Source organism: Dermochelys coriacea, chromosome 4 (genome assembly GCF_009764565.3).
Source record: "Dermochelys coriacea isolate rDerCor1 chromosome 4, rDerCor1.pri.v4, whole genome shotgun sequence".
In the NCBI taxonomy this organism is placed as follows: Eukaryota; Metazoa; Chordata; order Testudines; family Dermochelyidae; genus Dermochelys; species Dermochelys coriacea.
The window spans coordinates 38,547,430-38,565,205 of record NC_050071.1 but is presented as its reverse complement, the minus strand read 5'-3'; the positions used below and the strand labels follow the sequence as shown (position 1 = coordinate 38,565,205).

The window sequence follows — 17,776 nt, the reverse complement described above, 5'->3', positions numbered from 1 at the left end:
GTCAAATGAGAAAAATCATCAGCAGGGAGGAGGATGGGGTATAGGGAAAGGGAAGGCCTGAGGAGGAGGAGGAGGAGGAGGAGGGGTCCTGGGATGGCTACAGATTTGCATATGTCCAGGGATCATACCCAACCTTCTCCTTTGGAGTACAGTGCAGTAGGTTCTGTACTTCAGCAGGGGAAAACTGCTGAGGAATGGGTGTAGTGTGCAGTACGTAGTGGGAGTCCACAGTGCTGCATTGTGAGGAGGGAGGAGTGGAATGCTGCAGGTAGACTGGAGCCAGGAGGTTAATCAGAGGGTTGTGGGGAGGTGAGTGGGGGCATATAGGAAAGAGTTTTGTGACAGCCGCTGCAAGGGAGGGCAGGTGTGGAGCTGCTCAGTTTGAAGAACTAGTATTGCCTGGAGTGTGTCAGCTTGGCTCTCCATAACGTTTAAGAGCCACTACATGGCTTCTTTCTGGCGTGCCATGTTCTCCTTTCAGTCCCTCTTCTCGCTGTCTCACCACTCCTTCAATTCCTATTTCTCAGCGGCAGAGTGCATCATAACCTCAGGGAGAAAGTCCTCCTTAGTTCTTTGTGGCCGCTTTCTTATTTTGCACAGCCTTTCCACCTCTGATAACAAAAGGGGAGGCTGGGCTCCCAAGGTCAGCGCTGTGAAGTTTAAACGCAACACTTTACAGAAGCAGTAGTGTTTGAAACACAGACCACACTGTATCAGTGCTTTAAAACATAGCCAGTACTCGCACACCTAGCTGGCCCCAGGTAAGCACACATGAGCCATGATGCCCCCAAAATGGTGAGTAGCCGCAGAGGCAGGGTGAATCACTCTTCCTGGACCCTGCTGTACACTGGGCACACAGCTCTTGGGAAGAGCCAGTACTGTAGTGGGGGCCTGATGATCATTTCTGTCCTCACACTCTCCACAGGAGGTGATCATTATGGAAAATATCTCACTGCTGAGGGTGAGCAGGGAATCAAGGGAGGGTCTTCTCCAAGCCTGCGGCTTCTGTCCCAGCCCCTATGCGGTTCACCTGTGTGCAGCAATGGTCCACCCCAACCCCCCGTGATGGCACAGCAGTGCAGGAAAGTTACCGTTAATTGGACAAGAAACAAAGCAGCTCTGCTGAGGACCCTGCAGCAGCAGATTGCCCAGTATCTCCATGAGAGTTTCCTGGAGATCTCTGAGGGAGATTCCCATGAAGTGAGGGAGTCTATCAACAGCCTGTTCTGCTGATCCAATTAGGCATGTGGTGGGCAATAATCCTGTTTTCTGCAACCCTCCTGCCCCTAACAAATTGCTTCAGTAATTCCCCAAATCAGATTCGCTACCAAGGGCCGCCTTTCCTGTTTGCGCTTCGCTAAGATCCAACTACTGTGACTGACTAGGCTCCTCTGGTGTAGAAAAGAGCTCTTGATTTTATGCATCTCTGGCCTCCAAGTTATCCTTTGGGTCCCTGTCCCCCCTCTCCCTCTTAGTCCAAGATTTCCACCTCCTGGCTCGGTCCATTCTCGACTGGCACACGAACCAATGAGTATCCACAGGGGCCTTTGCAGTGGAGGTGGGGTTGCCACCGAGTATTGCGGCCAGCTCCTTGTAGAACCAGCGGCTCATGGATGCAGCACCAGAGCAGCGGTTTGCCTCCCACACCTTGTGGTAGGCATTCCACAGCTCCTTCACTTTTATCTTAAACTGCAATGTGTCCCGGTCATTGGCCCCTTTCTATCATGCATCATGAAATCTGTCCGTAGGTATGATAAGTTCTGTGGCTGGAGTGCAGCAGGGACTGGACAGCCTCTTCTCCCCAAATACTGATGAGGTCCAGCAGCTCGGCATTGCTCCAATCAGGGGATCGCCTGCTGCATGAAGCAGGCATGGACACTTGGAAAGATGTGCTGAAACCACTGCACGCATCACTGAGCAAACAGGAAGGGGACTTTCAAATTTGCAAAGGAATGTATGGGGTGGGGATTACAGTTGGTCACCTGAGGGCAGGGCAGTAGATTTCAAACCGGTGACCAGAGAGGTGAGAACAGGCATTGTGGGATGCCTCCCGGTGGCCAATCGCAGCATTGTAATCGCCACGTTGTCTACTCTGGCACCGTGGCGCTGTAGCCCAGGTTCAGAAAGCTCTAGGCTATGCCTCTCATCAGGGTGTGTGGTGTTTTGGTTTTTTTTTTTTTTTTTTTTTTTAAAGCGCTACAACTGTGCAGTTTCTGCACACTAAGTGGCTTGGTAGTGTGTACGCCTCAGGAGTTATAGAACAGAAAACTGCTTTACTGTGCAGAAACTTGCAGGGCCAGCTCTAGGCAGCAGCAAAACAAGCAGGTGCTTGGGGCAGCACATTTCTAGGGGTGGCATTCGCCCCTGCCGCTCCAGCTTGCCGCCACTCGGCTTCTCCCCCCGCTCTCCCAGCTGTTTGGTGTGGCAAGTCTGGGAGGGAGAAGAAGCCGAACGGCGGTGCACTCGGGGAGGTGGTGGTGGAGCAGAGGCGAGCTGGGGTGGAGAGCAGTTTTTATTTTTGTTCCCTCCCCATTGCTTCCTGCACTCCCCCCCACCCTGGGGCAGCACATTTCTAGGGGCGGCATTCTGGCGCCGGCCATGCTGCCCCTAGAAATGTGCCCCCACTGCTCCAGCTCGCCTCCGCTCTGCCTGCTTCCCTGAACACACTCCTTCTCCCTTGCCTGGGGAGGGGGGGAGAAGCGGAGCAGCAGCGTGTTCAGAGGCACAGGCGGAGTTAAGGTGGGAAGTTGCGGGGGGGGCCACAGGAAGCAATGAGGGACAGGAAATGCAGCATGCCTGGGGGAGGAGGCGGAGTTGGGGCAGGGCCCACAAAAAAAAATGGATGACCAAAAATTGTTTTGCTTAGGGTGGCAAAAATCCTACAGCCGGCCCTGCTGAGAGGAAAATTGAACAATGAAGGGTGTGTCCTTGTACCTCTACTAATCTCTGTACTTAGGTCAAAAACAACTGTAGTCTACAATCAACAAGGAGTGATGAAGGGCCCACCTATGCTGCCATTCTATGGTTGTAGAATTTACTGAAGTATCTACCTTTTTCCAGAACGGTGTCCTAGAATCCAAGTTTATGAATAAACTGAGTATAAACCAGTGCAATGATGTCTGTCTTAGAACCTGAAACAATAGCTCTGAGAGCTGTGAAATGTCTTACTTATGTGGTATTGGCTCTGAGACTTAAAGATGCAAATGCCATTGTTGCATTAACTATTTCAGTGCTGTCATTTTAATATCCAATTAAGGTATATGTTCCACAGATGCAAACAGCCTCTCATACTTTCCAAAATGCCCAACTGTCTCATCTCCAGATGTCAAATCCTCCTGCTTCCCTCAATAATTTATATAATTTATTTAAAATTCAATACTAATCACTGCAGCACGTTGAAAAATTACAAATTTAGGAGTGTGAAGGTTCCTTCCCCACTCTGAACTCTGGGGTACAGATGTGGGGACCTGCATGAAAATCTCCTAAGCTTATTTTTACCAGTTTAGGTTAAAACTTCCCCAAGGTACAAACTATTTTCCTTTTTCCCTTGGACTTTATTGCTGCCACCACAAGCGTCTAACAGATATATAATCGGGGAAGAGTCCACTTGGAAACTTCTTCCCCCCCAAAAATCCTCCCCAAACCCTACACCCCCTTTCCTGGGGAAGGCTTGATAAAAATCCTCACCAATTTACATAGGTGAACACAGACCCAAACCCTTGGATCTTAAGAACAATGAAAAAAGTAATCATGTTCTTAGAAGAATTTTAATAGAAGAAAAGTACAAGAATCACCTCTGTAAAATCAGGATGGTAATACCTTACAGGGTAATTAGATTCAAAACATAGAGAATCCCTCTAGGCAAAACCTTAATTTACAAAAAGACACAGAAACAGGAATATCCATTCCATTCAGCACAGCTTATTTTCTCAGCCATTTAAAGAAATCTGAATCTAATGCATATCTAGCTAGATTACTTACTAAGTTCTAAGACTCCGTTCCTTTCTGTTCCCGGCAAATGCATCACACTCACAGACAGAGAGAGACTTTTTTTTCCTCCCTCCCTCCAGCTTTTGAAAGCATCTTGTCTCCTCATTGGTCATTTTGGTCAGGTGCCAGCAAGGTTGTCCTAGCTTCTTAACCCTTTACAGCTGAAAGGGTTTTTCCTCTGGCCAGGAGGATTTTAAAGGTGTTTACTCTTCCCTTTATATTTATGACAAGGAGTAACAAACTATTTAATCCAATTTGAATAGTACAAAAAATACTATCCTATATTATTCATAGTCATCTTTAATTTAATGGAAACGTTTAAAAAAATCTGAAACTACTGCAGAAAGTTAAGTCTTGGTGCAAAACTTAGGTCCAGCTTGATGCAGAGACCATGGGATCCTGATTCTGGTCCAGGGGCAGGAGGAGATCATTGATGAGTCAGACCAGAGCATTCTCAGTAATATTTCCAGGTCTAAAGTTGCTTTGAAGAAATATAATCTAGGAGCTACCACAATTGTTGCTCTGCCTTCTTCCCTATCTCATTACTTGTCCAGTATCACCCCTAAGTCTGTATCGGCATTACTGCATTTTGTTATCCACTCTCCCATTGTATATCTGTGTTTTGGATTAATCCCTTGCCCTTCCAATAGATTTGTGTCTTTCATAAGGTTAATGAATCACAGTGTTCCCAATAAATTTTTTGATATAATACAATGAGCACTTTTCCAGCGTCTAGAGTTTCCTTTCTGATTTAAATTCTGCCTTTTACTCCTGTGTACTGTCATGCTTGTGGCTAAGGTACTTTTGTTGCCAACTCTTTCCATCATCATACTCTCAAGCACTCTGCCCCGTAACAAGCATGCATTATACTTTTTTAAAAAAACAAAAAACAAAACACCTTACTACTCAAGTCCAGCCATCAGGTCAAAAAACTGACAACTATGTGAGGCAGGTTCTGTTCAAACATAACTAGTGACGAAATTTATGCATGCTAGACTTTGTGTGTGGTGGTGTGTGGTTTGCTTTTTTTGTGGGGGGGGGGGTGGGCTAAAATCTGTGTTGGGGTATCTACAAATAACATCCAGTAAAACAGTAGACCTGCAGCTAATAGTGCCAAAGATTTAATGCTCCATTTGTATTTTTCCTTACAAATATATGTCCCATTTTGTTGCTGTTTTACCTGTAATGTAAAGAAAAAGATGTATAATTTTAAAGTATTTACATATTCACGAGTAGCACAGAAACAAAGAAAAAGCCTGCATTGTTTGGAAAAGCATTAGATTAATTGCAGGCCCTATCTTATTTAGTTACACATCAATCTTGAATCACTACTTACTCTTTCAGATTGAAGGCTCCCCATTATTCCCCATCTTCAGCTGTCTGTCTTGGTAGCAGCAAGTGACATTTATTGGTTTCTGCTAAGAAGCTGTGTAAATCTGAAAGCAAATGGTGCAACCAGCACCATGACAGATCCAGAAGATCCTTGGGAAGGACCTAATCAATCACATGGGTGTGAGAAGAATGTATGATCTCTGAATTTCCTTCCAAGAAAATATATTCATATGTAACATTCTCATAGGCCAAATTTTGCTGTCCCTTGCACCACAGATATAACTCAATTCAATTTGATGAAGTTAGTCCAGATTTACACTGCTATAAATGGTATCAGACTATGGCCAATGTCTCCACATGGTAGTCTACATTCTGTCATTCCCAGGGCTCAAATAAATAACAAGGAACTACCCTTCCAGTCTGATGGATCTGTCTAAAGGCTGTGAATAATTATGTATGTGTGGGTGCATGTGCCAACATGTGTACTCTTTTTATTTTCTTTTAAAAAGGTTGGTCCTGCTTTCTTTTCAGTTGGTGTTTTTCAGCACTTTCAAAAGTTGCATGAATTGTCTCTGCCCAAAACAGACATGCTGAGAGAGAGAACAGTCTGAAGGAGGGGGAGGGCACTGTATCGAGCAGCTGCTGTAGGGTTTTAGAGCAGAGAAATAGTTTTTCTCCCCGTCAATGTGTCCTGGTGTAATTGTTGGGTCAGGGTGAGATGCATTGCAAATTATATTGAATAGAAAACTGAATCATTCAAGCTGGCTGACTCTTTTAAGTGGGCTCCATGAAGAAAGGGTTTATTCTAGGAAGGGTGAAGTTATCATAGCTGCTGCATGCAAAAGTCTCTCTCTCTCTCTTTTTTTTTTCCTGGTACAAAAATTAGGGAGACTGCAGAGGGGAGCAGTTCCTGTCCAGCTGGTGACATGAAGACTTGCCTAGAGTTTTTTGCTTTCTGTTGAAGGGTTATTTTTTCTTCTTAGTTTCACTGTCTAAGAAACAGTTTGCCTCGGAGATTCATACTCTGCTCTAGCACTTTTGGGGGGTCATGTTACTTTTCTGAAGTGTAAAATTGTCTGTGAATGGGGAGATGAAGTTAGGGACATGGTGCTGCCGTATAGGACCAATGCTGCGGAGGAGGACATGATGTCCACGGTATACCGCGGTGTGAACTAAGGGATGCAAGGGCTGCTACGTTTCATGGTGGCAGGGAAGCATCAGTAAAATCCGCAGATTATGGAAACTTTTGAAAAGCAACTAGACTCTTGGGAACAGTAAGAGCCCAAGGATCTGGAGGGAGCCAGGAGAGAGTCGGAAATTTTCCACAGGGTCTCTCCCTACGATGCCCAGGGTGTTTGAGCTCTGTACCTGCTGGAGGAGGAAGAGGCTAAGCAGAGTTAAGGGTAACATTGGAGTTTAAATTGCATCTCTGTGCTATCCCTTTTCATGCAGGTTCCATCACTCCAGACACAAGGCTGGAAGAGGGTTGGGGGCTTGGGCTCAGCCATGCCTGCAGGTCGATCTCTGAACTCCTCAGTATTGGGAAGCTTGCTGTTGTAGGACGGGTGCCTGTGGCTGTTGGACTGTGCAGAGAGCAATGACCAGGTGCTGTACAACTGATTATATCCAGATGCACCTGGAGGGGCATGAGCATGAAGGGCATGAAACAGCTGAAGGGTGATGGACTGTGTGAAGACCCACAAACTCTAAGGCTTTAGGTTAATTCAGGAAACTTTAGGGAATCTTCAAGCAGATGAAAATAGACCCGAGAAGAAAAGTCCTAGTATGGTCCCTGCTTGTTCCAGCTAATGGATTGCTTCTTTGGAAGGCGTTTAAGGATGTGCATGTGTTTGAGCTTCATTAGATGCATGCAATATCCTTATTCATTTACAAAGCAGTCCCAAAGATACACCTTGTATATTTTAGTGGGATTGTATTAACAAATCAACTACTTTATTATTTCTATTGTGGTAGCCCCTGTATAAAAAAGGAAGAGAGGATCCCAGCCCAAACAGAAGTCCTTGGATCTTTGAGCTGATTAGCATAGGGCAGGTCAAACATGGTTTGAATTTTTCAAATGCCAACAATTTTTGTATGGTTTTGGGGTGGGGAGTAGTTAAAAATTTCTTCCATTTTTTGACCTGTGTACAGAGCTGACCACTTTTATTTTAAATTCAAATGTTTCATAAGTTTTTCACCATTTTTAAACCTGCTGTAGGTTAGTGTAAATGTCTATGTACCACTCCTTTCTGTTGGATGGATTCAAAACTACTAAACTTTTAGTCATGGGTCTCTAATGCCAACAGCTAATGGAGATTTCCCCTGTACCACCATTATGCTCCTGGAGCAGAGGAACCAGGGTTTTATTAGTGCTACTGCCACGAAGTTCCAAATGGCCATAGGGCCTGACTGAAGTCAATAGAAAGGGTCAGATTAACGTCAGCAGATTTTTTTTGGATCAGGGTTTAGTATGCTGAATGGTGACATCCCATTAAGACTTAGATGGCCGCAGTTTTGCTACAGTGTCTTTTGTATACTCCTATTCAGTAATGAAACTTCAAACTGCTTGTAATTTTTTTTGGTCTCATTATAGCTCACTATTTTATACCTTTAGCAATTACTCTTAATTTTCAGTATGAGAGCAGACTTTACATTTTTATTGGTTATTTTAATCTATTTGCAACATGAATACAGTTGTGTTTTTCTTTTCAGATATTGCCATTGGAAATCTGGATAATTCTTCTAAGTTTAATTTCTACCTGATATGTAATGGAGAGACTGATCACAATATCATATAGCAAGCTTAGAGATTGTACTATGACATGCATAGTTAGCATATGCGAACTGAAAATGGGGACTTATGGATAATATATCAAATTCACTTTAAAAAAATCAGTTACTTACTGTAATGGTTACATGAGCTGTTAAGGATTGGTTTCAAAACATGTCCTTCCTCCCTCAAAAAACAGTTAATTATCAAGATAGGCAGGTGAAAGTCCTAAACCATGAAATCTCTGTTCAGATTTCCTAAACCAGTGGTTTTCAAACTTTTTTTCATTTACAGACCCCTACAAAATTTTGAATGGAGGTGTGGACCCCTTTGGAAATATTAGGCATAGTCTGCAGACTGTAGGGGTCCACATATCACAGGTTTGAAATCACTGTGCTAGACATGTTTGAAGACTGACTGGTCTTTTGACCTTATTTTGTAGGGCAAGCATTGTTGTTTCTGTTTAGTATTTGTGCAATGGATACAAGCAAGAAATAGAAGTTTCTAAGACTGTCCCAAAAATGGAATGTGGAGATATCAAGATTTTTATTGTACCGTCTACCTGAAATGAAAAGAGATCAACCCATTGGTGGATCTAGAACTGATCCTGTGGTCCTGGTGTTGGTGGACAACCAGTATTCACAGCTGGGACAGGACATTATTGCAATCCTAGAATCCAATAGATTTCAGTATAACATGGAGACTGCAACTGGCAAAGGTAACATTCCAAGCCTTATCTGTAAAGGAAGGGGGAAATATGCACTACTTACGGAAAATATTTTAAAATATGTAAATATTGATCTATGGCACTGAAACATTTTGGACAGATAGTGTGTGGATTATAGTGTTGGCATGCCTGGTTTTCATAAAGCCAATGAGGACAGTTTGCTCAGTGCACAAGTAAAAGGCTTTCCATTGCACCTGTATAACAACTTAAGCCTTAAGAACTATTGTGTAAACCACCATTCTCCTTTACTTCACATTATCAAAGCTTCAGAAATTGTAATGGGGCACTGGCTGGAAAAGACTGGACAATTTTCCAGATTAACCATTTCACATTAATTTAATCATATTAGCTCAAATAAAATCACTGGGACAAGTCCCACAAGGTATTTCTGGAGTTATTTTACATGCTACTGTTTGAGATTTGGGATTTCATGATGGGATTCAGTAATTGTATTTGGCAACAACTTGAATTTTTGCCTGCACAAACTAATCTTTATAGATACCATCCCCTTCCTGTCAGGGAAAAAGCTCACATTGTCCTTGGATAGGTACATTCTTGTGAACATAGATGACGACATTTTTGGGAAGGAGGATGTATGTCAAGGATGTGATGGTAAGAGAGAGAACTTTATTAAAGAGTATAACCTTAATTGCCATGGCTTAAAGGGTAATTCCATTTTAGTGCAAAAATTATAGTGCCAAGCAAAAATATAAATTGTGTTAGTGATTGTGAACTATACACACAATGACTACCTATAACAGTAATGCTGAAGGCACAGATCCTCAGCTGCATATTTGTCTATTAAGATCAGCTGAGGATCTGGCCCTTGCTTTCCTAGCTGTATCTAGAATTTAAGTAGCCATAAATCGTTGCTTACTTTCTCTTTATGTACATGCAGTTAAGTTTCTGATAAATTGTAATGTTCAATATTCTGCATACTTACTATCATCAGAATAAATTAATCTGTGCAATTTTAAGTCCCATTGAAATAAATGGTTATTTTTTCCTCTGACTTCAATAAAAGCAAGATTGGAACCATCCATATAATGTGACATGCATTTAACAAATTACATAAACTAAAAATGTTGAGCATAAATAGATAAACATTGTACTCGGGTTGATCTTCATTCAAGATAAAGATTGCATAGAGTCTAGAGGTAATATCATCATTGAAGCATGCCTATTAGATTTAAAAAAAATTGCAGTGAAAATATAAGAACATTTGTTATGCTGAGTTCTCATAAGCTAATGCATATATATGCATCCTGAAATTCTTACATTAATGTTAATTTTGTTAAAATTAACTACTCAGGAACCAGCCCTTCAGCCTTTGCCCGTGTAAGTAATCCTTACTCACACAATAAACCTTATAGATTTAATGGGACTTTTCAAGGACTAATCATGTGACAATGGGACTTCTTACATGGATAAGAATTACTTGTGAAAAATATCAACTTCATTCTAATTTCTTAATTTGTTTTCTAACAATCATTCCATTAACATAGCTAGTTGTTTGTGCAGTGCTCAACAGTGGACAGAGGGGAATTCCTTCCTAGGCAATTAGTTTATTCCCTGAAACTAAATATGAATCAAATCATGTGACTAGGAACAGGAAGACGTGTGAGTTGGAAAAGAGTAGAGTGGTACAGTTATTTTTCCACCTTGGGAAGAGTAGGCTCAGTCCTTGTGTTAGCATGTATCAGGCACATTTTTCAAGTCCTGGTATTAGGAGAAGGCCTTTCTGAAGAGATTTTCTTACCTGTCTTTCCTCTTTTTGGTCCTTTGGAGATAACTATCAATATTTTTGGCAGTTATTTTTAAGATTATAAAGCAGCTCAAATACTGACTATTTCAACAGAACCAATTCCTGTGAGTAGAAGTGTCATCTTTTGAAGAATTTTATAAAGTATTTTCAGCAAATCAACTTTTCCCTCTGCCAGGCAAAAATAAGAAGCCTGCTGATATTGAGTACCTCATTGCTGCATGTGGGTTTGGGGACCAAGGACCTTATCTTGAATGGGTAGGACCTTGCACCATTTCAGAGCCTCTTTGACTCTATTAAGGCTGCATGCATGGGTCTTGGGGGGCCTTAGAACATGACAAAACTTCCATAGGAGTCCAGGATGTCAACCTTCATATTCAGTAAAGAGATTCTTTGCATTGGATGTCTCCTCAAACAGTATTATTTTAAAGTAGTGTTATTGCTATACCACATAGATATGTACAGCAATCTAATCAAAATCTAATATTTGAGCTACGAAAATGACTTTAATCATGAGAACAAAACAATACTTAAGGCCATCTGTATCGATACTTTTACTACCTGTTTGTTTTGTGAGCACGAGTTCCTCTAACTAGCCTTCCATGTTTGGCTTTGTCTGCATTGTGCAATTTTAGAAAAATATTCTCACCAGCACTGGTTACGCTATAGCACTGATGGCTAGGCTGTCTAAATGCTGAACTTGCTAGGGCTTCCAAACTGATGATCTTGTCCTTAAAAACTCAATGTATACATAAGCTCTGCATTGGTATGAGCTGCAAACATTACAGATAACAGACACAATGTTCAAGAATAGGAGCCTAAAATTAAGGGCCTAAGTCCATATTCAGGCATCTAATGACTGGATTGTCCAAAATGCTTAAGTGATTTACAAGCACACATTGACTTCAATAGGACTTGTTCTACTAAATAATGTAGGCACCTTTAAAAATGTAATGTTTAGCTGCCTAAATATGGATTTAGGTGCCTAGCTTAAGGCTCTGGCTTTTGAAAAGTGTGGCCCTTTTCTTCAACCTGTGAGTCATGCCCTAATATCTTGACTGTGCTGTAGTTTCTCATTACTAGTTACTAGATGCATATGTTTGTCAGAGAGCCACTCAAGAATGGAAAAATCCATTTTGGGTTTCCATAGATCTCTTGTTAAAAATCTGTCACCATGCTGAAGAGAAATTTGGGATGGTTTTTCCTGTCTGTGATGGAGTTGAGCCTAGTCTGTTGACTGTTAAATCATCCTGGAAATTATAATATACAGAGAGAAAAATATCCCCCCCCCCAAAAAAGGGCAGTTTTGTTGCCTTTATAGTGGACCAGATTGTGCCAGATGGTAGAAACTTTAAAAAACATTGCTGGAGGAGAAAAGCCCCAGATCACCCTAAAGTCTTTTCCTTCTCTTTAAGTTATATACGTTGAACACTCTGCCATATTGTCAGTATTTTCAGCATGTTTTTCAGAAAAAAACACTTTCAGTAAAAAGAGCAGCTTCATATGTTTGTTTGCCCAGTAATATTGCCTTCTTCCTTGGTTATGAGGGGAAAAAAATCTGATTCCCTACACTCTGTCTCCTCTTCTCTACAAGTACGTGCATCAGATTACATTGGTTTGTAACAAGCTAAGGAGGAAAACATTTGTTAAAATACTCGCAGCATATCACTGTTATGATCTTTCCCTACTCCCACTTGTGGAACTAGAAGTTTAGTTCCAGAGCCTTCTGTGGTGAATATTTTCCAAGATGATTTGCTAGCTTTCCTGGTATATTTAGCTGCCAAAACACCGTGTTAGTTTTCCAAAATGAAAATAACCAGTAGTTGGTTGAAGTTCCTTCTTTTTGTTCAAGAGCAATAAGATTGCTTGATCAGAGACTTATTTATCTATTTATTTATTACAGTGATGTTGAATTCTATAAGGTTCTCTGCACCTGTTCAGCAGCTGGCTAAGCAGCCTCCTGTGGGAGGAGTTCCATAGGATGTCCTTTAAAACCTCATCCTTTGGAGCCAGGTAGTGAGAAATAGATGGTGTTATAATAAAGAAGTTGGTAATATTGGTCTATGTAAAGAAATAGAGAAGTCATAACAGAAAGCCTTATAAAGAGGCTAACACATTTTATTAACACACAGAAATTAAAAAAACAGGATGGAATCTGACAAGGTATGTGAAATTACTTTTTGTCATCTTAATTAATTTGCACCCATGTCTGGTAGATAACTTCATGCCACAAATAATTGATCAGGGACTGAAGTAGAAATGAACAATTCAAGCTGTGGTTTAAATGGAATTAATTCTTAATTAAGTTGGCTTACTTTGGATTTTCATCTTTAGGGGAAATCAGCTGCTAAGCATTGGAGATATCTTCACTTAATTTAATATTAGGAAAAGCTTTCACGAGAGATTTAAGGCACCTTGCACATTAAGTAGATCAGGATGAAGTGCCTGAATCAAAGGTCAGGAACAGAATTCATGTTGACATTTAGGGGTGTAGTATATTACACTTCTCAATATTACAGAATCACCACTGGATTGGGTTGATCTCAATTTATGCCAAGAAGTGAGGTAAAGCTGTGAAGTCCAGAAGTCTGTGTTTGTAAAGGAAGATGTGAATTAGTCCAAAAGAGATTCTTGTGTGTGAAGAACTGCTCTTTGGTGTTTTCCTTATATATTTCTACTATAAATTTCCAGAAAGTGTAAATAAATTTTCATCTTTAAAATACAACAGGCAGTGTCTTTTTTTTTACTAGCACTTTAGACATTGTGCCCTTACTTCCTTAAATTTTGTAGTCAGACTTGTACTTATTCACTGTCTGCCATAAATATAAAGGGAAGGGTTAACACCTGGCCAGAGGAAAAATCCTTTCACCTGTAAAAGGTTAAGAAGCTAGGGTAATCTTGCTGGCACCTGACTACAATGACCAATGAGGAGACAAGATACTTTCAAAGCGGGGGGGGGGGGGGACAAAGGGTCTGTGTCTGTCTGTGTGATGCTTTTGCCAGGGACAGAACAGAAATGGAGTCTTAGAACTTAGTAAGTAAGCTAGCTAGATATGTGTTAGATTATGATTTCTTTAAATGGCTGAGAAAATTAAGCTGTGCTGAATAGAATGGATATTCCTGTCTTTGTGTCTTTTTGTAACTTAAGGTTTTGCCTAGAGGGATTCTCTATGTTTTGAATCTAATTACCCTGTAAGGTATTTACCATACTGATTTTACAGAGGTGTTTCTTTTTACCTTATATTAAAATTCTTCTTGTAAGAAATTGAGTGCTCTTTTTCATTGTTCTTAGATCCAAGGGTTTGGGTCTGTGGTCACCTATGCAAATTGGTGAGGATTTTTATCAAGCCTTCCCCAGGCAGGGGAATGCTAAGTTTTGGTGAGGATTTTGGGGGGAAAGACGTTTCCAAACAACACTTTTCCCAGTAAACCCAGTCAAACGTTTGGTGGTGGCAGTGGAAGTCCAAGGGCAAAGGGTAAAATAGTTTGTACCTTAACCTAAGCTGGTAAAAATAAGCTTAGGAGGTTTTCATGCAGGTCCCCACATCTGTACCCTAGAGTTCAGAGTGGGGAAGGAACCATCACACTGTCACTTGTTGACAAATGGATTTTTGTGCTAATTTTCAGAGCTACTTTACAACATTCCTGACATTCCTTTGGCCAGACTGGAGTCTTGCAGGTTGTTTCTGTTAGGGAAGTTGATGATGGAGTTGGGTATCTCTGATGCAATCCTGTTTATTTACAAAAAATGTACAAGATGCTGTTTCCCTGAACACAAGAGGAATCAAACAGCAGGAGACAGTTTATTTGCTCACATCCCCAAGCCCTTTTTAAGCAGCACTTAGTCTACGTCTACACTACGAAATTAGGTCGAATTTATAGAAGTCGGTTTTGTAGAAAGTGTTTTTACACAGTCGAGTGTATGTCCCCACACAAATGCTCTAAGTGCATGTAGTCGGTGGACTGTGTCCATAGTACCGAGGCAACCGTCGACTTCCAGAGCTTTGCACTGCGGGTAGCACCACCCATTTGAATTCTGGGTAGAAATCCCAGTGCCTGATGGGGCTAAAACATTGTCGCGGGTGGTTCTGGGTACATATCGTCAGGCCCCCGTTTCCTCCCTCCCTCCATAAAAGCAAGGGCAGACAATCGTTTTGCGCCTTTTTTTCTTGAGTTACCTGTGCAGACGCCATACCACAGCAAGCATGGAGCCCGTTCAGATCACTTTAGCAATTAGGAGCACATTAAACACCACACGCATTATCCAGCAGTATATGCAGCATCAGAACCTGGCAAAATTGGGTGAGTAGGCGACATCAGCGCGGTGACGAGAGCGATGAGGATGTGGACACAGACTTCTCTCAAAGCACGGCCCTGCCAGTGTGGGCATCATGGTGCTAATGGGGCAGGTTCATGTGGTGGAATGCCAATTCTGAGCTTGGGAAACAAGCACAGAGTGGAGGGACCGCATAGTGTTGCAGGTCTGAGATGATTCCCAGTGGCTGCGAAACTTTTGCATGCGTAAGGGCACTTTCATGGAACTTTGACTTGCTTTCCCCTGCCCTGAGGCACAAGAATACCAAGATGAGAGCAGCCCTCACAGTTGAGAAGCGATAGCACTGGCAATAGCCCTGTGGAAGCTTGCAACACCAGACAGCTACCAGTCAGTTGGGAATCAATTTGGAGTGGGCAAATCTACTGTGGGGGCTGCTGTGATGCAAGTAGCCAATGCAATCACTGAGCTGCTGATATCAAGGGTAGTGACCTTGGGAAATGTGCAGGTCATAGTGGATGGCTTTGCTGCAATGGGATTCCTTTACTGTGGTGGGGCCATAGACGGAACCCATATCCCTATCTTGGCACTGGAGCACCAAGCCAGCGAGTACATAAACTGCAAGGGGTAGTGCTGCAAGCACTGGTGGATCACAAGGGACGTTTCACCAACATCAACGTGGGATGGCTGGGAAAGGTACATGATGCTTGCATCTTCAGGAACTCTGGTCTGTTTCAACAGCTGCAGGAAGGGACTTTCTTCCCAGGCCAGAAAATAACCATTGGGGATGTTGAAATGCCTAGAGTTATCCTTGGGGACCCAGCCTACCCCTTAATGCCATGGCTCATGAAGCCATACATAGGCAGCCTGGAGAGTAGTCAGGAGCTGTTCAACTACAGGCTGAGCAAGTGCAGAGTGGTGGTAGAATATGCATTTGGATGTTTAAAAGCGCTCTGGCACAGTTTACTGTCTCGGTTAGACCTCAGCAAAACCACTATTCCCACTGTTATTACTGCTTGCTGTGTGCTCCACAATATCTATGAGAGTAAGAGGGAGACGTTTATGGCAGGGTGGGAGGTTGAGGCAAATCGCTTGGCTGCTGGTTACACACAGCCAGACATCAGGGCGGTTAGAAGAGTACAGTGGAATGCGTTACCTAGGGAGGTGGTAGAATCTCCTTCCTTAGAGGTTTTTAAGGTCAGGCTTGACAAAGCCCTGGCTGGGATGATTTAACTGGGACTTGGTCCTGCTTTGAGCAGGGGGTTGGACTAGATGACCTTCTGGGGTCCCTTCCAACCCTGATATTCTATGATTCTATGATTCTATGATACAGGAGTGTACGGTGCACCTCAGAGAAGCTTTGAAAACCAGTTTCATGACTGGCCAGGCTACAGTGTGAAAGTTCTGTTTGTTTCTCCTTGATGAAACCCCCCTGCCAGTTGGTTCACTCTACTTCCCTGTAAGCTAACCACCCTCCCCACCTCCCTTCGATCACTGCTTGCAGAAGCAATAAAGTCACTGTTGCTTCACATTCATGTATTCTTTATTAATTCATCACACAAATGGGGGATAATTACCAAGGTAGCCCAGGAGGGGTGGTGGAGGAGGGAAGGACAAGGCCACACAGCACTTTAAAACTTACTGAATGCCAGTCTTCTGTTACTTGGGCAATCCTCTGGGGTGGAGTGGCTGGGTGGCTGGATGCCCCCCCCCCAAGTTCTTGGGTGTCTGAATGAGGAGGCTCTGGAACTTGGGCAGGAGGGTGGTTGATTACTCAGGGGCTGTAGCGGCAGTCTGTGCTCCTGCTGCCTTTTCTGCAGCTCAGCCATATGCTGGAGCATATTAGTTTGATCCTCCAGCAGCCTCAGCATTGAATCCTGCCTCCTCTCACCACACTGCCACCACCTTTCAGCTTCAGCCCTCGCTTCAGCCCGCCACCTCTCCTCCCAGTCATTTTGTGCTTTCCTGCACTTTGACATTGTCTGCCTCCATGCATTCGTCTGTGCTCTCAGTGTGGGTGGACAGCATAAGCTCAGAGAACATTTCAGCGCGAGTGCGGTTTTTATTTTCGCCTTCTAATCTTCACTAGCCTCTGGGAAGGAGAAGATCCTGTGATCTTTGAAACACAAGCAGCTGGTGGAGGAAAAAAAAAAAGGAACCATGGTATTTGAAAAGACACATTTTATAGAACAATGGGTACACTTTCACAGTAAACCTTGCTGTTAACATTATATACATAGCACATCTGCTTTCGTTACAAGGTCACATTTTGCCTCCCCCCACCGCGTGGCTAAAAGCAGGGAACATTTCTGTTCAGCCATAGGCTAACAGCCCAGCAGGAACGGGCACCTCTGAATGTCCCTTTAAGAAAAGCACCCTATTTCAACCAGGTGACCATGAATGTTATCACTCTCCTGAGGATAATACAGAGAGATAAAGAATGGATGTTGTTTGAACGCTAGCAAACATACACTGCAATGCTTTGTTCTACAATGATTCCCGAGTACGTGCTACTGGCCTGGAGTGGTAAAGTGTCCTACCATGGTAGATGGAATAAGGCTGCCCTCCCCAGAAACCTTTTGCAAAGGCTTTGGGAGTATATCCAGGAGAGCCACGAATGCCAGGGCAAATTAATCATTAAACGTGCTGGCTTTTAAACCTTATATAGTATTTTAAAAGGTACCCTCACCAGAGGTCCCTTCTCCACCTGGTGGGTCCGGGAGGCAGCCTTGAGTGGATTTGGGGGGTACTGGCTCCAAGTCCAGGGTGAGAAATAGTTCCTGGCTGTCGGGAAAACCGGTTTCTCCGCTTATTTGCTGTGAGCTATCTACAACCTCATCATCATCATCTTCCACATCCCCAAAACCTGCTTCCATGTTGCCTCCATCTCCATTGAAGGAGTCAAACAACACGGCTAGGGTA

At 42.8% G+C, this 17,776-nt stretch overlaps 1 long non-coding RNA gene across 1 annotated transcript; it reads right to left on the bottom strand.

Moving 5' to 3' along the window:
* Positions 1–1,002: 1,002 nt before the first annotated feature.
* On the bottom strand, positions 1,003–16,213 carry LOC122459843. Its single transcript, XR_006280797.1, has 3 exons — positions 16,203–16,213; positions 15,202–15,212; positions 1,003–1,180 (listed from the first exon to the last, which is right to left on the bottom strand). It is a non-coding gene; the product is annotated as an uncharacterized LOC122459843 (long non-coding RNA).
* Between the last annotated feature and the right edge of the window lie 1,563 nt (positions 16,214–17,776).